The sequence below is a fragment of the Prosopis cineraria genome, unplaced genomic scaffold (assembly GCF_029017545.1).
Source record: "Prosopis cineraria cultivar Desert tree isolate PC_DT_omini unplaced genomic scaffold, ASM2901754v1 PC654, whole genome shotgun sequence".
Taxonomy (NCBI): domain Eukaryota; kingdom Viridiplantae; phylum Streptophyta; class Magnoliopsida; order Fabales; family Fabaceae; genus Prosopis; species Prosopis cineraria.
In genome coordinates this window covers 15,810-40,579 of record NW_026555979.1, presented here as the reverse complement: position 1 = coordinate 40,579, position 24,770 = coordinate 15,810, and the positions used below count along the sequence as shown (strand labels likewise).

The 24,770-nt window shown below is 29.3% G+C and overlaps 1 long non-coding RNA gene across 1 annotated transcript; it reads right to left on the bottom strand.

Moving 5' to 3' along the window:
* Window positions 1-21,712: 21,712 nt before the first annotated feature.
* LOC129297921 (uncharacterized) lies at window positions 21,713-24,757 on the bottom strand. The gene is made up of 3 exons (XR_008590278.1): window positions 24,584-24,757; window positions 24,216-24,478; window positions 21,713-22,315 (listed from the first exon to the last, which is right to left on the bottom strand). It is a non-coding gene; the product is annotated as an uncharacterized LOC129297921 (long non-coding RNA).
* Between the last annotated feature and the right edge of the window lie 13 nt (window positions 24,758-24,770).

Sequence of the window (24,770 nt, the reverse complement as noted above, 5' to 3'; positions counted from 1 at the left end):
CTATATGTTTTGGCATTATATATTTCAGAATATAATAGTTATTTACAAATAACTAGTATATATTTTGTTTCAATTTTGAGTCCCATGAATCTTTCAGTCGACTATATAACAGTTTTTTTTTTTTGAAAATAACTGTTATATAGTTTGGCAATATATAATGGTACTTTCACAGAAATCATTATATAGATAGCCCCAATATTAATAAGTTTTTACATGTTACTCTACAAACTATTGTTACTTTGAAATAACCGCTATAGAGTTCATTCTTCTTCTTCTTCTTGTTTTTTTTTTTTTTTTAAAACGATAGGGAGGTTGCATTTCTAGTAAGCCTCTTGCAATTACAAAACAAACATTCCCAGTAACAACAATCTAACAACAGAATTTCAAAAGAAACCAAAATTCATATGCATTGAACAATTTTCAAAAATCTAACTTTATTTCCCTACAAAATCCATTTACAAATACTTCAAATTGTCAAAGAATTCATCCTATACAGTACTATGTTAACCAAAAACCAAAATTAAGTTGCAGAGAACTACTTCAATATGAGCTGCAGTATGTGTTTCTACATATGCATCCTCGTACTATTGTTAAGTGAAGTATAAAAACATAAATCAGGCTTAAGTATGTGATGTGTGTAATATAATGTAAATTATTAAAATTACTAAGTGTTAAAGACCATTGTCCCCCTTACATGTTTTTTTTTTAAGGGCGTTGGGCATCCTATACTGAAGAGCGGGACAATGTCCCTCTTAAACAATTTTTTCAAAAGCAAAACCATCTTTTTGTTAGAGACCCATAATCTTTTTCATTATCTACTGATGTGGAGTAGTTGTGAAGTCCATGCACAGTAGGCATTTTGACCTATTTTGACCATCTGACACAAGCTAAAAGAGTTGGAAGTATAGTGGTGATGACAAGAACCAAGTTGTATTTTAGAAAAAAAATGGATCATAATGCCTTAATGTCACTGGGTATGGGCCCCATGACTATTCCACATTAGTAATAATGAAAAAGATGATGGATGTTTGATAGAAGGGCTTTTAAAAAGTTTAGAGGGGATATTGTCCAACCCTCAATTGAGGGTGCCCAACACTCCTTAAAAAAAATCTTAGAAAGAAAAATGGACTTTAACTTAATTAATGAAGTAGAGATAGAAGGCACTCATAAAAAAAATGTAGAGATAGAAGGCATACTTGGTCAGGCATAGTCCCATTATTCAGCACATGTTGGACTATATTTTTATATATCTCATGATGCTATAACTGCAATCTCTAGCCTCGTCACATTGTTTTGGGCTCTTTTAATCAAACCCAAAAAAAAATGTTAGTTATAATATAATAAATTAAATTTGATGATGAAATAAATTAAAGGTAAATTTATACCTTTATTGTCATCCATGTAAATGCCTTTTCATAATTACCTCTAACGATATGGTTACAAGGCAGATTTTTCGCACTTTGGTGCATGTAGACAACCTGACAGTAAGAAACTTTATATGAAAGGTCATATAGAAATAATAATTTATACATATATGTAAAAATATTATTTAACTTACTTATTGAACATCACTATAATATGTTTCCATTGACCCTCCAAGAGGATCGAGGACCTATTATATTATCCCATTTTGCAGGATCAAATTATTATTTTCCTACTTCATAGGTCTTTATCTATCATTCTCTCATTTTTATTTTACTAGATTTATTTTTTTTAAATACCCAACTTTTGATTTTTAAATAAAAATAAGATATTTTTACAAAATTATTTGTTTTTAAAATATAATTATATGGAAAAATTTTTTTAACAAGTAATTTAATTTCAATATAATTTCTACCTTCAAGTTATTTTTATAATGATAATTACAAGAAACATAATATATTTTGACATAAGGGTGTTCTAGTCTTTATGATATTTGCTCATTTTCTTTCCTCCCAATTTTCTCTCGTCCATACTAATCATAAGGAGTGATAATATTTTTTTTTAGTTTTCTCTTTTGTCTATATTCTCTTCTTTTATTTTCTTCCCTCTCAACCTTCCTTCCTATCCAAATGGAATGTTAGAGAAAATATTAAAACAGAAGGAAATATGAAGACTAATTTTCTTCAAATCTGTCAAAAAACGTAACCTGGCCAAGGAAAAAAACAATGTATCAAAAGTGAAAACCTCAAACAAATTTTAACTTACGCCAACCAAACAGTATAAAACGAGAGTATATCATTTCGAAAATTCCTCTATAATTAAATATTTTATTTAAAAATGTACCTCTTTACCATTAATATAAACAAAATTATCATCCCTGTATATGATTATTTTACTCTTATAAATATACAAAGATGTTGATCACACATCCTATTAAGTCAAGTTAATTTGAGGAAATCACAAAGTTAAAAATAATGAACACATCTTTTGTTAGGTTCTAAAAATTTTCATGATATTTATAACATTGCTACTAGAATAATGAAATAAAATTGTAAGTTAAGAATATGAAATAGTCCTCAAGGTAACGAGGGAATAAACTAAATTTAAACCGAATCAGATACTAAAGATATATTAATAAACCCAGTAATAGCAAATATATATATATATATATTTATATATTAAATGAGTTCATATACATTTAAATGTTTATAAACGAAGGCAAGATAGATTTAAAAAAAAAACATAACTATTGATCCTTATAATTTTATCGTATTTTATTATTAGTTCCTGTGCTAATAAGGACAATTTGTGGATAAATCATCCTTACTAAATAAACATTTATTAAAATAGCATAACAATATATAACATCAAAATTTATGTAAAGCACACAAATTCAAAGTTTAGTTTTATCAAAGGACCCCGCATTTTTTAATAATTTCAGTTGATAATTACATGAGCTGGCGTGGGGTGTGTGTGTATATATATATATATATATGAGAAAATGACCCTATATTTTATATAGAACACTGAGGAATCACATTATTTTCACCCATCCTAGAAGGCATACTATTTATTTAAAAGTTGCCATTGAAGCCATATTGGAACAAGACCCAACCACAGTAAAGGTCAATCAACGAGATGATGCAATAATTGATACACTAGACGTAAGTGATATGTACAATTTTGTCATCTTGAAAATTAATTAAACAGCCATAATAGTAATTTCATTTCAAGTAACAAAGTCTTAGAATGTAATCCAATATAATGTCTCACTACAATACGGCTTCAAGGGCATTATTTTCACGTACGAGACAAAAACGTCATGGTCACCATTGTCGAGTGAGATCATATCATACAGATAAATGTGCGTGAGTCAATTAATTGGATGAAGAAAGGATAATGTAAAAGCCTATATTCACTGCTGTCTGGTTAAAAAGGGTAGTGCATGAATGCAATTTGGGGACTCATAATAATAATAACTTTTGGACATCCTAAAAAGACTTAATGTTTGTTGAAACAGCAACAGAAAGTTCCACAAAGTCAACATTTTATCGCATTTACTAATAAGGACTAATATTTAAAAAAACTTTAGTTAGAATAGCATGTTTAAAATACAATAAGTTAACATTTTATTAACAGTACTTGTTAATGACATCTTATTGACAGTATTTGTTAGTGTTGGAAAGTGATTCCAATCATTATAAGTCAAGCCTTTTACCTTATGCATCAAATATCCTAATTCAATATCATTAGTATCACATTATCATCCCTCTCGGCATATTTAAAAATAGAGGTTAAATTTGCAAATGAAAAAACTATAGGACCTAGAACATTTAAAAAAAATATAAAAATATGGAGACCAATAATAAAACACAATAAAACTACTGGGATCAATAGTTCTGTTTTTCCCTTCATTTAACAAAAGAGAATCACTTACACATATGAAGATTAATCAAAGCACCACCAAGTTTCCTTGTGGTTGCTTCAGGAGAAAGTAGCGGCATGGAAACAAAGAGAATCACCAATACAGGAGAATGCTTTTTGAAAGTCATCATTAATTAGGTTTGATGCATGGATCACTACTGTAACCATAAGACATCAATTTGTAACAAGAAACGCGTGGGCGGTTTTGGCCATTCAAGAATTTTTATTTTTCTTTAATAGGGCCTGTTTTAATCAGAAAGTGTAGACTGATTCAATTCTTCGTGTTCAATAATTCAAATAGGTGGTGTAACTTTATTTATTAGTTTTCTTAATTTGAGGACTTTGCTCAAGCGGTTATTATCATAATATGAAAATTTAGATCAATTTGCCTGGTTGAACTAGTAAATCCTTAAACCAATATCTAGACTTGGTTTAATAAAATATTTTGTTTATAGCCTGTTTGATCACAATTCAATAATTACAGTTTTGACTATTAATCTTTAAACCAATATTTTGACCAGTTCAATCTCTTGGTTGTTGTTGTTGTTGTTGTTGTTGAAGTCTTCATGGTCATTGTTGTTAGATTAATAGATTAATTATAGATTGAATCACTCAAACTGCTCTTGATTTTTTAAAAAAAAAATTACATAACCATTATTAAAAGTTAAACAAAAAGACTTACTGAACATAGAACCTCCTAAGCTGTGTGTTATGTACATATAACATTCATAATATTTAAAACTTCACAGTGAAACTTTCCAATTCCCAAAATTCTTAATTTATGTAACTAACTTTGTTGCTGTTTTTTTATACAATTCATTCTTCTTCTTCTTTTTTATGGAAAAGTTTGTGTATATTTTAAAAATAGCCACACAAAAAAAAGGATAGATGTGGTTTAAGAAAAAGGAAAAACTAGTATGTTGGGTCTTTAAATCTTTATTGAAGAAGAAGTTTGTATAATTACAAAATAAAGAGAATGTTACCATACTTTTAATAAAATTCAAAACTTTTATTCATATTTTAAAATAAGAATAATTGTATAATCAATATACAGTTATATTATATTAAAATAGAACACTACCAAGGGGTGCTTTGGTTGGACTAGTCAAGAGAGTCAAACTGACTTATCCTAATGTCTCAAGTTCGAATCCTTGAATATGTAGTCAAAGAAATATAAGCACTTCTCCTAATGAGCTCGGTAGTGTGAGAATGTTTTGTATCACATTGGCAACTAATTTGTAGAAAATTGATTGCTATATGAATTGATAAATTAACCTCTGGGGATTTATAAAATCAATGTTTTATTTTCTTATTTATGTAATATTTTTTATGAGGAGCAGTGTAGGTGAGCGTCATATATAATTCATTGACTTATTATAATTTTCCAAAACTAAAATATTGATGAGAAAACTTGTCATGTTCTTTGTTTTCTTGTTCTATGACTTCAGTTTGTACAGAAATTTTAGACAATTTTACTTACGGTGGGTTTGGTCAAATGTTTTTTTACATTATATTTATTTTAATTTTTAAATTATTTTTACTTGTCCGTTGACTGGCTGAGTCGTCGTAGACCATTAATTCTCAGTTATTTCCATAATAATATTAGAAAATAACTTAATAACTGTTTGAGAGGGAATTTATTTGATTCCTAATTAGAAACAAGTATACAATTTTTTTTGCCAGAAAAGAACCAATTTTATCAATAAAAAAATTACAAACACTAATAGCCAAAACTAACAAACACTTAAAAAAAAACTTAGATACAACATAACACACAGCTGACACAAAAAAAAAGGAAAAAAAAAAAAGAAAACAAATCCAGAAAAAGAAACCAAACAACAGTCTAAACAGAGAAGGCAACATCAAGCAATTCCTTTTTTAGTCCTTTAATTTGAAAATAATAAGCAGATACAATAGAATGACTACTATCAGCCAACAAATCAGCAAGCAACCAAGAACACGAATAAGATGCAGTTTCAGAAAGCCATCTAGGAAGAGACATCTTAAAACCCATCACTACTAAAAGGTTGATAGCTTCATTTCCTTGGCAAGCCATCAAAGAGAACTAAGTATTTATCAGTTTCCCAAATAGATCATAAGAATTACAATTTAATTATTGTGGCCTTGAGCAACATCAGAACATGTCCTGCATTGCCGGCCAGATGTAACGAGTATCCTCCCCTCTTGAGAAGCTACAAATTAAAAAGAGGAATTTACGAAATGAGTAAGAATTTAAATGTTTCCAAAAAAATTAAATATAAAGAAAATCACAGAGGTCCCATATAAGAATTCTAATTACCAAAAAGTCTCGTGAAGTTAAAAATAACTCCAAAATTCCATAGATTTTGATTGTAAAAAAATTTTGGAGTGCATTTACCAAAATGCCCTTTATTTAAAAATATATCCCACTAGGGATAATACAACTTTTAATCTATTAAGTTTGTCTCAACTATCAATTTAGTCTTTCAGGTTTAATTTTTATAAATTTAGTCCTTAAAGTTTACTTTGATCATTAATTTGGTCATTATTGTTTAAAATTAATGGAGGTAAGACTGTTCAAATTTACTGGCATAGATATATATATATATATATATAACAGAATATTAATGACAACCATGTAAATTAATAAAAACAAGTGTAATTTTTTAGATAGCCAAACAAATAGACTCTGAAGTCTTAATAATAAGAGAATAAAACACAATCTAAATGATTATATTGACAAAAAATTAAACTGATTTAAGAGTTAATTTGTTCTCATTTAGTTATATATACATGTCAAGTTATCAATATACTTTCCACGTGTGTTAGATTATTTTAAGAGATAATTTGTATTTTAAAACTTAAAAGACTCAATTGATAAAAATTACACTTGAAGGACCAAATCATATCCCTATGTAGCATGTGAAACCAGCGAGTTTGCAAGTGTATTTGTGTAAATGAAGGCCAGAAAGATGTATAACAAGAAAGCGTCGCTTACACGTATGAAGATCCGAAGCAGCACCAAGTTTTCTGAGCAATAATGCTTCAGCAGCAAGAAGCAACACAGAAAGAAATAAGAGAACCGCCCAAAAAATAGAGAGCCTCTTAGAAGCCATTATTAGTTTAGGTTGGATTCATATTTCACAGCTCATAATACAATTCAATATATAACACAACGTTGGTGGTTAGTTGTGGCCACATCCTGTCTTTTCACATTTCTTTATTATAGAGTGTTCTGAAAGTATGGATTAATGTTTTAAAAACTAAATCAAACAATAAGCCAGAAAGCTCATTGAGTCATGGGTCTCATGGCTTAACTTATCAAATTGATGGTTGAACTAATGACATAATAAATAAATAAAAATAATATTTAGATACACACACACATTAAAAAATAGGTCAAAATGGTTCAACTATTCTAAGTTTCGGGTTTTTCTTTAGGTCTTCAAGAACCATTCAAATTAAAGCGGGCCAACCCAAGTCAATTGTCAGAATAGGCTAAATGATTGAACAATACTATTTTGCTCTCTAGGCAATGGTCCGACCTGGTCGACCATCTGGGTCATTCCAAGTTTGAAAATAGTGGTGTGGATTGATTTTGAGTTTGATTTAGATTGGAAGTGTCACAGTCTTCATAATGTTCACACTTCAAGAAAACATCAACTCAATTTCACATTGTATGTGCGTAATAAACAATCGTTTTATTTTCATTTAAGGGAGAATAACATTTAAGGTCTTCTCAAGGGAATTTATCTTAATAAGGGTCATTAGTTTTGCACATTGAATATTATCTTGTGAAAACATGTACATATTATTATTAAAAATTGAACCTTAATTTATTTTTTATTAGGGTTTCCTTAAAAATTTAACAAGTTAATGTTCAAGTTTTAAATATAATATATATGTGTTTTCACAAGATAATATCCAATGCAAAATTGATGAGGCCTTATTGAGATAAACTTCCTTGAGAGACCTTAAATGTCATTCTCCCTTCATCTAATGTGCTGGAATCGCCAGCTCAATTTCACATTGTATGTGAAAGTTATCTCTCTTCTCTATAATTTATAACTCATCTTTCAAGATGTACAATTTCATTGTTCAAATTTTGCAACAAATCACTTCCGATTTTTACAATTGAATATTTAGGTTTTACAACCGAGCTCTTAAGATTTACAAAGCTTTCACAATTTATATTTAATTTACAATTATTTTTTAAAAATTTTTACAACTAAGATTTTATAAAGCAAAAATATTAATTGATATAATGAGGAAGTTTGGGTGGTCTTATTGTTTCCGTGTTGAACGACTTTAGTTTGTAATAATTGATAATTATGTGCTGTTCGATGATTGGCTGATCTTTCATGCCACATTCAATGTGAAACGGAAAACGGAGGGCAAGATAGATGAAAATAACTTCTTTTTTTTTTTTTTTTAACTTAAAAACTTTTCTCATTCAAGTACGTAAACTAGCTTCAACCCAAAAACAAATATTGCCTCCTCCAATTGTCAGCGAAAGTTTATGTATACTGAAAAATTGAAATTGTTCAGGTGTTATTTTTTTAAAGTCCCTAAAAAACTGTTATTTAGTCTTTGTTTTGAAGGGAAAATTTATTCAAGTCCTTTAAAAACTGTTTATATGGTTTTCACATCACATACTCAAGTTTGATTTTTCTTGTTATGTTTGGCTTAATAGTATTTCAAGGATGCATTTGAAAAGAAATATAATAGAGCTGACATTGAAAAACACCCTCAAAGAATTGTCATATGATTTTGTCATACCCCAAAATATAGGAGTGACCGACATGAGATATGCACCAAAACACGGGTCTCTTAAGCCTAATTCAAGAAATTTTTCATTTTTAAGATAGTTTTCATTTAAAATGAAGCCTTAATAAATACCATAACAACTAGGAGCTCAACTCCTTCCAGCCAATAGACAAAATATATATCAAAATAAGGATCCTAACTATAACATATGTGGAGCACCTAAAATTCAATTTACAAAACAGAATTTCATAATTTAAAATTTACATCAAAAGGTAGCTTTGTCTACCTCATTCTTTATTTCCCAACTAGTGATAAACCTTTCAATGATCTGTATGAGATTTAGTGTTAGCTAATGAATCTGAGATCAAAATATTTTTCATAAATAGCATTCAAAAAACATAGAATTTAGAATAGTAAAAATAATAAATTCAAACAATTATATAAAATAATTATGTAAGATAACTGAAAAGATAATAATTCAATATAATAAACTTAATAAATCTATAAATCTTAATCATGACCATAAAATGAGATTGAACTGAAAATTGCTTTATTCTATCATGCTTGAAGAAAATAAATTATCCATATGTGAATCAAAGTAGTACACTTACTAACTGAAATCATTGAAATTTCAAACACACCAGTTAGTCAAAAACTTCAAAATTTTTGAGAACTTAACAAAACAAGTAACAAATGTCAACACATAATTCACAAAGGTAAAATAACCAAACATGACTCATGTCATGAAAACAAACGTGGATACACAGTGCACAAGGGTAAGTAGCCAAACGCGGCTATAAGCCATGAAAACAAATGCAGGTGTAAAACTTACAAATATCAAACGTGAGAACAAAGCTCACAAAAATCAAATTAGCTAGTTATCAACCATAGCGAGCTACAGGCTAACAAAACTGCCTTTAGGAACAGTGTTTTACTTACAATCCTCTTAAAATCACGTTTTAAACATGCAAGAAAAACAATCATTGCTGAAATAAAATTTTCACTTTCAATGCCAAGCTCGCATGGATTATTGTAAGTATTAATTTAATACTTGTCAAAATAAAATCTAGTAAATAATGTTCATTATTACATTTATTGGACAATCAAAATTTTCCAAAGCTAATCAAAATAATTTCATAAATTTTGAAAAAAGAATCTTAGAGAAAAAAAATTACATGTACTTTCCACATCATATTTATTTCGTTGTAGTAATCTTATATTTCACATGATAAAATAATTTAATTAATAATATAACCAATTTATCATAATAATTAGAAATGACCTTCATAAAGACAAAGATGAAATCTTTCAATAAAAACTATTATTATTAAAATAACTAGAATGCCATTCTCAAAATATAAGGTCCTCCTCTTACCACATTAATCAATTTCCTCTCCTTCCAAGCTTCCTATAAAATATATTAAGGTCTTAATAAACTTCTAACAATGCTCAAAAACTCTCTTCTAACCATAACACATCCTCTCTCTCTCTCTCTCTATCTCTATATATATATATATATATATAATGACTATAAATTTAAAAATTTAGAACCAAGATTTACACAAAAGTTTCTTCATAGACATAACTAATTTCCCAATCCACTCAAAAGAACTTTGTAACATTTAAACTCTTATCACATAATTTATCAACATCCATTCATTTTCAAGAATTCACATAGTTACAAGCTAATTTCATATTTAAATTTTCTTTGCAACCTTCAAGAAGATAAGTTTATAAATCAATAACACCCATATAGAACGTGCTTCTTGCAATAATCAATGAAATTTTATAGAAGTATCAAAATTAAGTAAAACTCTTCTAATAGACAATTCATCGAATATCTTGTGGCCATGAACCTTTAAACTTGTATCAACATCTTCCTCCTCAATTTCACTTCACAAAAATTTATCAATATCAATAATCAAATCAAGTTCAACTAAAACTCAAACCCACACATCATCTTCTTCTTGTTTAAAAAAAAAAAACTTCAACTTAAGTCAGTTTCCCTTTTATATTCATAAACGATAGCACAAAATCAAGAAGAATTTCACAGCCACAACCATTACAGCAAGCACAACCAGATGGAAGAGGGAAGAGAGGTGAGATTCACTAACCAGCAGAGCCACTGATGCCGAACCAGGAAGAGGAATAATCCGGCATTGAGAAGGGAAGCGAAACTCTGTTCTCACACTCATACAAACCAGTACCGTGCACAAAGAGGAGGGAGAAGATTGAAGCTTTCCCCTGGCCACATGAGCACGCCGGCGACGTAACAGTAGAGAGGAGATTGGAGAGTTGTCGTACGCCAAAGAAGAGAGGAAGAGAGACTGACACGATGCAGGGGAGAGGGTGAATTCGTATCTCTGACTTCAACAATGACAAATTCACAGCGATGCGCTGAACAGCAGGAAAGGAGGATAAAGAAGACAGAGATTGGCAGGAGTTTTTGGGTTTTAAGCTTCTCTTAATCTCCAGCTGGTTCGAAGGAATAGGGAGGAGGAGCAAAGAATCTGGCTTTGCCCCTTCTGGAACTCCCTATCCCGATTGTAAAATGCCCCACAACACAAAAAGGAAATATGAAGAGAGAGGAAAAATCTGATGGGAAATTTAAATGACTAAAAAACCAAGTTCAATGAAATGAAAGAGTGGCAATTTGGTAATTTAATAATTATTGCATAATGTGAAACCCCGCCACTTTGCACTTTTGCCATGATTCGTACAATCTTGAAACTAATAAGTTATAACCAACGTAAATTCTTCTTGACCCCAAATCTTCATTGTTGCATCATATGTAAAATGTTTATATTTAATATGATAAAAAATCCAATTACCCCACTTTTATTTTATATATATATATATATATATATTACTTTACCGTTATAATTATTTAATTTAAATTTGTGGGTCATTACAGATTTATTCAAGCAAAAGGTAAAATATTCACAAAGAAGATGAATGACCACAACCATTAGCTTACTTAATTTTGATTCTTTATATAGGTTTTTCATAATTATGTAAAATATACTTACTTTGGCAAATTGTAGTTTTTGGTTAATTTTGGCCAGTTAACTTGCAATATGTTTTACTTAACAAATTTTTTCTTATATTTACTTTAATGTATATGTATTTTTTGACAATTTTGAAATATCTTTAAATAGATTTTAGAAGTTATTATAGCTTTGAATAACTTTGGTTTTAATTGCATACGAATTTTGGTTGAAATTGAAATTATATTGCTAGATTGTATTGCTGGAAATGTTTGTATTTTGTTCTTTTAGGGGTCTGCTTGAAATGCATCCCCCTATCTTTTTTTTAAAAAAGGACTAAACTATATAGCTATGTAGTCTGTATTTCAAAATAATTATTATATAGTTTATTATATTTAATGGTTATAACAAATAACCACTATAAAGATTGACCTATATAGCGGTTATTTCAAAATTTTTGCTAAATAATTTGTTGAGAAAACTTGAAAAGTTGATCAAAAATGGGCCTACCTATATAATGGTTATTCTCATAAAACCAATATATAATTGATTGATAGGTTCCCCTGGAGCCAAAATTAAACTAGAAAAATCTATAATAATTTTTGTTTGTAAAAAACTATTATGTAAATCTCAACTATATATAGCTGCCTCTAGATTATAAAGCACCAAAATATGTAACTATTAAAAATTGTTGTATATTTGCAAAAATAACCACTATATAGAGCTTTTTTTTTTAGTAGTGCCATCATTCAATTCCAAAAAACTTCACTTGCAAAGAGAATAATGTGAATTTAAGCACAAAATGAATCAATGATAGTTAAATCTCAACCAAAAGGTCTCCAACAAGTACAGGAAGAAGAGTGAAACAAGAAAAATCAAGAAATGCATACAAAAACACAAAAACAACCGACAAAAATCAAAACACAAAATAACTAGAAATATATTAAAAAAATAAGAAAAATTTGAAAAACAAGGAAAAACGATGGGAATATGGCTTTAAAACGCTAGGGCTTGTAGACTTTGCCATTAGTTTTTATCAGAAGGCCGAAAAAATTTGGAATACCAAGTTATGGAACTTTTTTGGGTCAAAAGAGGGCACTTAAAGCAAAAACAGTGAAAACCGATCAGCAAAATCAAGCCAGATGTGGAGTGGCATGTCCACGTGAACAGTGGCGAGCAGGGAAAAGATGCAAAGAAAAACAAATTAGACAAACTCAACAATCAAAAATAAAAGAGGATCTACTATGGTGGAAAGAATTAAATATAATGATAACCTACCATGCTAATTTGGGAAGAAACTAAATCAATTAGACAAGTACCAAATGGGATCCCATTAAAAACAAGTATGTAAAACCCAAAACAATGTTAGAAATCATAGCAAGGGGCGTCAGAAGAAGGGACATGCACCGCAGCTAAGAGGATGTATGCCGCTGCGCACAATGCAGAAAAGCATATGGCAGTTCTTAAGCAAAATGCCAACTTCAAACATGCACAACTTTCCCTCTACAAATTCAATTTAAATGATTCAAGTATTCATCGTGAAATATAGTTAATAGCTTTAGTTTAGTATAAAAATATGTTCATATGAGGATTTTATCCACAAAAACCCAATATGGGTCCCAAAACACAATTATCAAATCTTCTAACTTTCCAAACAAAAACAAAGCCAACTGGGGTGTTTGAGTTTTTTCTTCAAAATCATGGTTTGAATTGATATAATTGATTAATTAAGCATATCCAATCAGGCACTTAAAAGAGACAAACAAGTGAAGGCAATGAAATTCGCAAAATAGTTTTTAGACAGCAAGTTAAATGAGGCAATTAGAGCAATCATTATGTCGTAAGTTTAATAAAAAAACATATAACAATGAAAAAGGTGAGTTAATATTTAGAAAAAAACATAAATATTAGTCTCCATAGTTTTAATGTGTTTTGGTATAACTCTTGTAGTTTTTTTCATTATTTTAGGTCCCTTTATTTCTTAATATGCCCAAAAGAATGATAAAGTGGCACTAATGATGTTAAATATACTTACTTGTGACCAATGCCATTAATTTTTGTGCTAAGATGGAATTATATTTCAATAAATTGAAAACTTTAAACATGAAACAGAATAGAGTGGACAACGCTGTTAATTACTCTGCTGAATCATAATTCCACTTGTCACAGATTAATGGCTAGTCATGGATAAACATATTTAATACCATTAGTATCATCTCATCATCCTTTTGGGTAGATTTAAAAATAAAGGGACTAATGTTGCAAATAGGATAAACTAGAGGGACCTAGAGCAATAAAAAAATTATAAAAACTATATCAAAATAGAGACCAATAATTATATTTTTCCTAATATTTAATATTCCATATAGTGTGCTTTATGAAATTTATGGCCAAGCTGTTACAGGAAACTGAAAGGAGAAGAGAAGCACAAAATTAAAATAAAGTTCAAATAATTGATAGTTTTATAGCTTAGTAGCATGGAAGCTCTCTTATAAGTAGAAAGTCATGGATTCAATCCTTATTGTAATCTTGTGGAAGTAATGTTTTGTCGCTAGAAAAAGGCCTCAATTTATATCTTTTAAAAGTTAAATATAATAAAAGAAAAAAAACATATCTAACAACTTGTGAAAAATATTATTTACAAATAAAATTAATAAAAAAGGGATTGTTGTAAAAATGAGAACATGAACTTTTTTTTTTACAATGATTACAAGTGTCACACCCTGGTACTAAGGATATGATTGGCACAGAATATAAGATAACCTCATATTCTATAAGCCTTAATTAACAAAAAATTTAAGCTAAATTATGAATATATTTTTTTATATGTTTATAAAGTTCGTACAATTTTAAATATTTTGTAAAAATTTTGGCAAAGTCTTCCCTGTAATTTGGACCTTCCGAAATTCCTACAATAGCAAAACCACTCAATCAATCTAGTAAAGGAGAGTAACTCAACAAACTAGCAAATTATATATTCGCAAAATAAAATTAAGACTTAACTATGATGTACATGAATCAAATAAGACCTCACAAAACTTTTCAACAGAATTTCTAGCACAACAACCAGACAGAGCTTTGCTCCTATCAGTCAATAGACAAATAATAGTTAATCAAGATAAGGATCCTAACTATAGTCTATGTAGAGCACATAATCATTTTTCAAAAATGAAATACATAAACTTTAATTTATAATTACATATAAGGGAGATAAAAATTTTCAAATAAATCTCCATCCAGCATAGCTATAGGCCCCTCCGAGGTCAACAGGACGTACAATGTCAGTTAATGGATCTAAGACCAGCAACACATTTTCAATAAATAACATCCCAATTTATAGTTGTAGGAATTAATGGAAAGAGCATTAATGAATCAATTATAACTTAATAGAATAATCAATTGAAATAATATAAATACATATCTAACTGATTAGTAATCATGTAAATGTATAAACAATAAACTTATAAATAAAAAATGATGGAGCCAATTAAAAAAATTCATATAAAGTAGAAGAGAACCATTTGCTTAAAAGAATTTGGGATTTGAAGAAAAATAAATTTCAAAAAGCTCATTCTTTAGTACGACTTTACCAGAATAATTTACAAGCGTGGACATACAATTCACGAGGGTAAGTAACCAACAAGCGTGGACACACAATCTATGAGGATAAGTCACTAACAAGCGTGGCTTAAAGCCACAAAATAGTCAAATGTGGCCAGAAGCCATGAAACAAGCACAAGTACAAAGGCCATGAATAACAAGTGTGAGTACCATATTCACAAATATCCATCCCTCCATTCCGTGTGCATTGTCATGTACATAGGACTAGCATCTCCTATAAACACCCTACTACTTAGATGTACCATAGCGTGCTAAGGGCTACGGAAATGCTGTTAGCAACCAACGTTCTCATTCAATCCCACATTTCAAATCAAACATGCATGGATATAACACAACATTGTTTTTCTTACATATAGATCTAACATAGCAATTGCTCTCAGATATCCATTTGAAGAAAATAATCTCAAATATTTCCATAAAATTTATTTATATAGAAAACATTTTCAAATTTAATCATTGATGATAAAATTAAAATCATAAACAATTAAGACTAAATAAAAAGTAAATTTTATCATTTACTTTTAAGGAATCAAGAAGTTTATATAAATAGAGGATGTGGCATATAAATATGCTCAAGTAATATTTTCAATAAAATAAGTTTGATAACAAATCATTGGGACGCTATTCACTTATTTGGTAAGCTCCCAAAATAATGTTTTGTCCCATCTACTACCTCTCAATAGTCCTTTTAGCTACACTCTTGCCTAGACAAGAGGAACAAGTAACTCTCTTAACGATGACTCTATTCTATATATTGCCAGTAGATATTCATTAGCCCAAACTCCTTAAATCATTTGAGGTTGGATTTCAACAACTCAACAGATACTTTCCCTTTCAAAGTGCACCACAAATTTTTAAAGGAAAAAAAAAAATAAAGCTTAACCCACCTTCCTCATATAAAAATTAAAATTAAAATAAAAATTAATCACTAATGTATATCATCACAGCTAATCATTGGTTTTAATATTATCAAGCCTAAAAGAAAAGCTACAATTCTTTCTTTCTTTCTTTCTTTCTTTCTTTCTCCATTATTATTATTTTTTAACATGCATAACGGTTTATATAAGTAACTCAAGCTTTATATCTTTCTAAGTTTTCAACATAGAAATTGAACAAACCTAAATCCAAATTCCAGTCATTAATATAGTGAATATGCTTAATTGCTCCCTTCCAATCAAACTCCTCTTTTACATAATTTGGCAACATTTTATGTATGTTTAGGTTCATTTATAATACAAAACTCCTTTCTCTTCAAATCTCTTCCCCAATAATTTCCATCAAATAATATATATTTACAAGAAATATCTATACCATTTTAAATTTCAATATAGAGATTAAACAAACTAAATTCAAACTTTAGTTCCCTAATATCATGACTGCTTGATTTCTCCATTTTGACTCTTACAAACATTTTGACAAATACCGTATGGCATCAATATTTATTTACCCACAATATCAAGCTTCTTATAGAAAGTAGACAACTTCTGTTATAACTTATTCAACATTGTCAATCATATATATATATATATATATATAATTCACAAACATTTTATTTTCGCCCAAGAGCTAACAAAAGAACAAACAAATTTGGTCCTTAAATTATTAGCCAAATATTATTTATTATAACAATGTTTATAAATAAATTTAAAAGAAAATAAATATACAGTACAAACTAATTGGAAATAAAATAATAATAATATAATCTATGAATGTCATATTCTTCAAGCAAAACACGATAGAACTCAACTTATTTTAAAGGTTGTTCAACACTAGCCATTAATAGATCACCTGGCCACCATTATTCCAGCAGCTGGTGTATTCACAAACCTCCTTCAAATGCAAAGTTGTTAAAAGAAATGAGTCAGCTCAGATTAGTAAGCACTTTAGCAAAAAAAAAAAAAAAAAAAACAAAAGGTCCTTTTCCCCACAATTTTAAGCTAATTTTAACGGAAAATGAGGAATGTTTTCCTTTCTATCTTACTTTTTATATTTTAGTTTTCTTGCTTTTTTTCCTTCTGATTTCTTAATTAGATATTTACTTCCTATTGCTTTTTTTCTTTTGTATTTCTTTAAATTGTGTCCATTTCTTTTTCTTTTTTACCAACTTTTTTATTGTCTTTTTTCTTTTGTCATTTTCACTTTATGTTCTTTCCTTTTTTTTCCTTTACTTTCTTTCTGTTGCTTTTTCTTTAACTTTGTTTCTTTTGTGCTTTTGCTTCTGTTTTTAATTGACAAGTATTGCCCCCCCTCTCTGAACATAAAAGTCCAGAAGCCAAGAAATTATTAGGTCAAGCACAAAACACATTTATCTTTAAGCAGCACACATTTAATTGATCACTTTACTTCTCTTGTCCTCCTTTAAATTTGTTAATTTATTTTTCTTTTAATGATTAACATGATAACAAACCAGTCATCTTGATGAATTCATCCTTCCACCAACCCCTCAAGTTGATTAGGTTTGTCAACAGTGTTAATCACCTAGTTAATTTGTAACCCTAAAATCTATATATAAAAGCTCATGTTTCATTTTATTGGAGTAGGAAATTTATTTGTAGTGTTATTCACTCATTGTCTCACCCCATAGGTTTGGGATTGTATACTGCGAAAAGGTCTCTACATACCATTTATGTTTGCCAATACATATATATATATATATATATATAATAGTTTTTAATCACTATTTACAAATAACTGTTACATAGCTTGTTCTAGTTTTGAGTTCCATGAACCTTGCCTATATAACGGTTTTTTGACAATAACCATTATATACTTACCAAATATATAATGGTTATTTTACAAAAAATCATTAGCTAATTTTTTTTTTAATAGTTAGCTCCAACAGTTAGTTGACTGAGAAATGTGATGTGTTTAGCTTTGGTGTTTTGGTTGTTGAGCTTCTCATGGGGAAGCATCCAGGTGATCTGATTTCTGATATACAAACATTTGGAGTTCAAAACGTTAATTTAAAGGAGATCCTAGACCCACCACTATCACCACCTTCAGGGAACCAAATTTTGAAAGAATTGGATCTGATTAACAATCTAGCCCTTTCAGGCTTACAAATTAACCCTCAATCGAGGCCAACCGTGCGAAGCATAGCTCAGATGCTAAAGCCATGAACAAGAGATTGCTCATAATTGAGTTGAGAATGAATGTGCTGTTTGTTCACACTATGAATTTGCCGTGAACAATTTGCATAGCGAACAAGTCATGTCCATATGAAGATGGATTTATGCAAGCCACTTTTCTTGATTGGAATGTATTTTGTTGAGTGTTAAAATAATACTCACTCAATTTCAAATTATAAGACATTTTTAGATAAAATCTCATATACTAATGAATCTCATTAAATATAGTTAACAATCTTATTTTTTCAAAACAAAAATATAAACTTTTAAAAATACCTTCATTTAATAACCATAAATTTACACTTAATTATTAAATAGAGAGAGAGAGAAAGAGTCATATTGAAATAGGCTTATTTAATAAAATTTTGATCTTCTCAAAGTATCTTATATTTTAAGACATTAAATCTCCCCTAAAACATCTTATAATTTGGAATAGAGAAAGTAATAAATTTTGTTTTTCTCTTAGTTAAAGTCTTATTAATAGTGACTCATACTCAGATAAGCATGTTATATATAAGAGTTAATCACTATCTGCTGCTAAAATTTTTTTTAAGGGGGGCAAAATGATTTACTTTGAATGATGATCAATTTTATTGATTTCTGTTAAACTTCTGTCACTCGCAGAAGCAATAAACTGTTTGTATAGGTGATGTTTTGTTGCTCAAAAAAACTCCATTTATATCTTTTAACTATTAAATATAATAAAAGAAAAATCTCATTCGAGGAGCTGTGAAGAATATTATTCACAGAGGAGGCTAATAAGAAATTGATTTTTTTTTTTATTAAATGAGAACATGAACTTGTTTTTTATGAAATGATTATATGTCATTTATCCTTGTTTGTGAATAACTTTTTTTCTAGGTCTTTGAATGCGATTTTCACTATATAAAAAGTGATAATAACAATGTTTATAAATAATTTAAAAGATAATAAATATACAGTACAAACTAATTGGAAATAAAATAATAATAATATTTTCCATGAATGTCATATTCTTCAAGCAAAACACGATAGAACTCAACTTATTTTAAAAGTTGTTCAACACTAGCCATTAATAGATCACATGGCCACCGTTATTCCAGCAGCTGGTTTATTCACAAACCTCCTTCAAATGCAAGGTTGTTAAGAGAAATGAGTCAGCTCAGATTAGTTAGCACTTCAGGGGGAAAAAAAAGGTCCTCCCCCCCCCCCCCCCAACAAAAATTTTAGGCTAATTATAATGGAAAATGAGGAACGTTCTTTTCTATGTTATTTTTTTGTATTTTAGTTTTCTTGCTTTTTTCCTTCGGATTTATTAACTAAATATTTACTTCCTATTGCTTTATTTCTTTTGTCAATCAAGTTCATTTATTTTTCTTTTAATAAATATTTTTTATTTACAGCATCCTTTGAATTCAAGGAAAAGTCGTGTTTTTAAGCTTTATTCATGAAAAGAAATATTATTTCAAAATTAATTTTTTTTATACCAACTTTGTTATTCTCTTTTTTCTTTTGTCAAAGTGGTGTTATTAAGCTATACTTTAAGAAAAAGAAAGTATTCTTTTTAAATTAATTAGTTGTTTTCTTACCAACTTTATTATTCTTGTTTTTTCCATTTTTGTCATTTTCACTGTATCTTCTTAATTTCCTTTTTTTTTTCCTCTTTACTTTCTTTCTTTTACTTTTCCTTTAATTCCATTCCTTTTGTCTTTTTGGCCCTATTTTTAATTGACAATTATTGGCCTCCTTTTGTCTTTTGCCTTCCTTTAAATTATGTTAATTTACTTTCCTTGTAATGATTAATCATGCACCTTGACTAATTCATCCTTCCATCTACCCCTCAAATTGATTAGGTTGTCAATGGTATTAATCACCTAGCCTCTTGGTAACTCTAAAATCTATATAAAAAAGCCATGTATGGTATGGACTTTATTTGGAGTATTAGTACTCTCTCATTGTCTCACCTCATGGGTTTGGGATTGCACTATTGCAAAATTTTTCCATATAGCAATTATTTTTATCAATATATATGACCATTTTTAACCGTTATATTCTCATGCTATATATTTCAGAATATAAGTTATATTGTTTGTTCTAGTTTTGACATACTCTCTCTAAATATATCTCTCCATACCCATCTAACCATTTATTTAATTATTATTTTGGTTTAATGGTCTGAAATTGCTAATTATAGAATTAAAATAAATATACTATTCATTTAATGGTTATTATTAATAAGCATTGTGATCTTATTTTCAAAAGTATTTAAGTGATCATAGTGAATAACATACTTATTTTAATGTTATAATTAGTAATCTCACACCATGAAATCAAAATATAATAATTAAATGAATGGTTACGATTAGGTATGAACAAATGTATTGAGAGAAAGAGTATGGAGAGAATCCACATCCTTAGTTAGCTCCAGTTTTAATTGGCTTTTTACAGGTTGCTTAGTAAACTATATAGCAATTGTTTTAAAATAATCACTATATAGTTTTATTTATATAACGGTTATATTGTATAGAACTAGAACTATATTGTGGTTAATTTGAAATAGCTCCCCAAATTTGCTCTCACAAATGGAGAGATTTTGGAGTAAAATTTCGTTCCCCATCTGCTCTCCTCTTTCCCCCTTTTCCATTTTTGGAGTAAAATCATTTTTGAAGCTGGTCTGCCGTGTTGAGTTTTTTGGATTTGCTAGTTGATTTTTCACTGGTATGCCATTTGTCCCCACCCTTTTCGTTTGCAATTCCATGCTTGTTGCGTCTCTATACTAGATTTTTTTTTTGTTTTTTTATTGATAATACTGGATAATCTAGCGTTTTTTTTATTGATAATATTGGATAGTGTATACTATATATTTTTTTATTTTATTATATTTATTTTTTTAAATACCAAATTTTTTTAAATAGAAATAAGTTATTTTCACAAAATTATTGTTTTTAAAATATAATTACATTGAAATACATTTTTTAACAATTCTTTTGGTTTTAAATTAATTTTATGATGTGGATTTTAATTTAATTTCTACCTTCAATTTATTTTTATAATGATACTTACATGAAACATGATATATTTTAATATAAGAGTATTATAGTTTTTGTGATATTTGCTTATTTTCTTTTCTCCCAATTTTCTCTTGTCTATCCAATATAAGAAATTATAACATTTTCTTTTCAATTGTCTCTTTTTTTTTCCCTCATTTTTTCTTCTTTTATTTTCTTTTCTCTCAACCTTTCTTCCCATCCAAATTGAAGGTTACAGAAAAATATTAAAAATAGAAGGAAGGTCCAAAACCATAAGAATCCACGAAGTGCTTGTAGATAGAATATTATATAATTCAAAAGTTACATTCTGCTCTATTTATCAGATTGACATATTGAGAACAAATGTTGCCATATTCCCATGCAAAGTTAACTACATAATACATATTGTCAATTCGTGTAACAAACCAGAGTCCTGTTTAAATCCCCAGAAAACAACATAAATATGTGCAAAAAAAAAAAAAAAGAGGGAGGGAGGGAGGGAGGGAGAGAACCAGTTTCATAAAAATGGATGACAAGCATAAATTTGATGCTCACCTTGCAGTTCAAGCCATATGTGCGGTTTTCTTGGCAATTGTTTAAGAATATATGAAGAGATTGAAACAGAAGCCCTTCTAAGGTGGAAAGATTGTCACACCCCAAAAATCAAGTGTGACCGACATGGGATATGGGCATAAACCTCACATCCCTTAAGCCGTGATCAGAGAAACTCTGAAATTTATATGTTAAACACACTAGTAAAGTAATTAAAAATGTTATAATATTAAATCAGATATTCAATTTTAAAAGAAATGTGAGGATCTTACTTGTAGTTACGTGGAGCACCTAAGGCCAGACGCCAATGTAGATATAAAGTTCAAATTTTCATCAAATTAAAATTTGACTAAAATAATTCTTCTGCTTCAATTCAGCAATAAAACTCCTCAGTGGATACCTTGAGTTACGAGTTCAACTATACCATCTGAGATCAAAATATCTTTTCCAGTGAATAACGTCCCAATAATAAATAATAGGATATAAATAAAATGAAAAGTTTGAAATAGTTATGTAAATTAAATAGACAAAATTTTCATAAAAACTTTATAAACTTCATAATAAAATGGCTCTATAAATTTCAAATAAAATCTCAAATCATTGAACTATCATAGAAAATGTTAATATCACTTGATTTCAAGAAAGCACATAAATGAAATAAATATTTACAAACAAATTACTAAATAAAAAACTAATAGAATATGAGATCATCAAACGATAGGATTCATAAATATAGGGACTTATCAGAACAATTAACAAATATGGACACATAATTCACAAGGGTAACTAACCAAACGCGGCTTATGCCACGAAAACAAACGTGGACACTCAGTCCACAAGAGTAAGTAACCAAACATGGCCGAAGCCACGAAACAAATGTGAGCACACAGTCCACGAGGGTAACACTAATCAAACGCGGCTTGAAACCATGAAACAAACGTAAGTACGATGCTCACGAATAACCATCTCTCCATTCCACGTGCGTTGGCCATCGCACGGGGCTAGCACCTCCTATAAACACCCTGCTAGCTAGGTGTACTATGGCGCGCCAAGGGCTAACAAAACTGCCGTTAGCAACCAGTGTTCTGTTTAAGGTCTCTTTTTTTTAAAACCATTTTCAAATATGCGAGAAAATCATCACTTTCAAGATATAGTTCTCGTTCTCAAAATCAAACTCACATGAATACTTTTAAGCATTAAAACTTGTCAGAATAAAATTTCATATCCAATACTCATACTTGCATTTATTGAATACTCAAAAATTTTAAAGTCAAACTCACAAAAATCATTCTCTGTATCAATCCAATATTTGATAAAATAAAAATCTCATAATCAAAGTTCAAACTTGATTTAATTGATCAAATAACATTTTAAATTTGGTAAAACTAATTTATCAAAATAAAGTAATATTAATCAACAAATATTCAATAATTGCATTAATGCTATTAAAATGATTTTAAAAAAACGTAATATTACAGTAAAAGAAATTTTGACTAAAAAAAATTAGTTGGGACGCTATCCACTTACCTGAGAGTTTTTCAATAATTTTATAATTAAACTCCCTCAATTTCCCGCTTTCTCCAGTGATACTCTAAATTAATCTAGCATTTAAACCAACAACATTCAACCCCAATCATTAACACTCTTCTTATTTCATGTTTAATAAAAACCTCAGTCATCACATAACCTAACAATTTCCCTTTTTTGGTGCTATACAAATCCAACGAGTAAATCAACTTTACAACTTGTACGTAAAGACATATATTTCATCAACAAACTATTCAATTTCAAGGATTTAAATAATCACATTACTATTATTATTATTACTATTATTATTATTATTTCTTATGAACTTTGCAACATTCAGTAGCAAACATTTCAACAAACATCTTATAAGCATCAATATTTAAGTTTTATATTTGAGCTATTCTTTTCTAACTTCATCCTGACAAATTCTTCAACATCACCCAATCTAAACAATTAGTTTAACTTAAAAATTATGACCCATGAGTATATCATTCTCAATCTTTAAAATAAATTGGTAGCTCAATATTTGAATTGTCTCTCCCCTATAACAGCACGGCAATAACAGAAAACATGCTAAAATTTGGTAATTTCACGGACACACAGAGCAAACCACACTCTAACGCATAGCAACAGCAGTCCACACTCACAAGTGTAGAGAATTATTTCCAATTCAATTTAAATTTCTTTCTTCTTTCATCGCACGGACAGCAACATCACCAGAGGGAAAAAACAACTTCAACTAATACTTCACACACTCACGCACACAAGATTATTGGGAAGAAGATCTCAATACTTCTCACCTTAATCATAGACAGCACAGCAAGAAGAGAGAAGATTTGCAGGAGCTGTACAGGGGAGAGGGAGCCCGACAGAACTCGATGGTGGAGGAGGAAAGAGAAGCTGTTGCACGAAGGAGGAGGAGGACAAAGGACGAGCTTCATTCACCAGTACCTAAATGATGCCAACGAGCAAGGGAGAAGAAGGAATCCATGGTGAACAAAGAACAGGGGAACGACAAACTCGTGACTCCGACCTCTATAACGGTGAGCAACAGAATTGTAGACTGAAAAAAAAACTTGAGCTTATTATTCACGCACACACGAGCCTCCCACAGCTGAGGAGGAAGAAAAACTGAAGCTAAACACACATGCACATAGAACTGTCGAACCTGAACAAAGAAGCAGCGAAATAGGGATGAACGAAGGATTCTGATCAGTCTGCACGCTCAACAGAAGATATGAACCAGCGAAGCAACATGCACGCTACCGGTGAGAAGAAGTATAAGTTCAAAGGGGAGGAGGAAGGTTTCGAAAATGATGAAAGAAACGAAATCTAAGTCGGTGAAGAGAAGATTC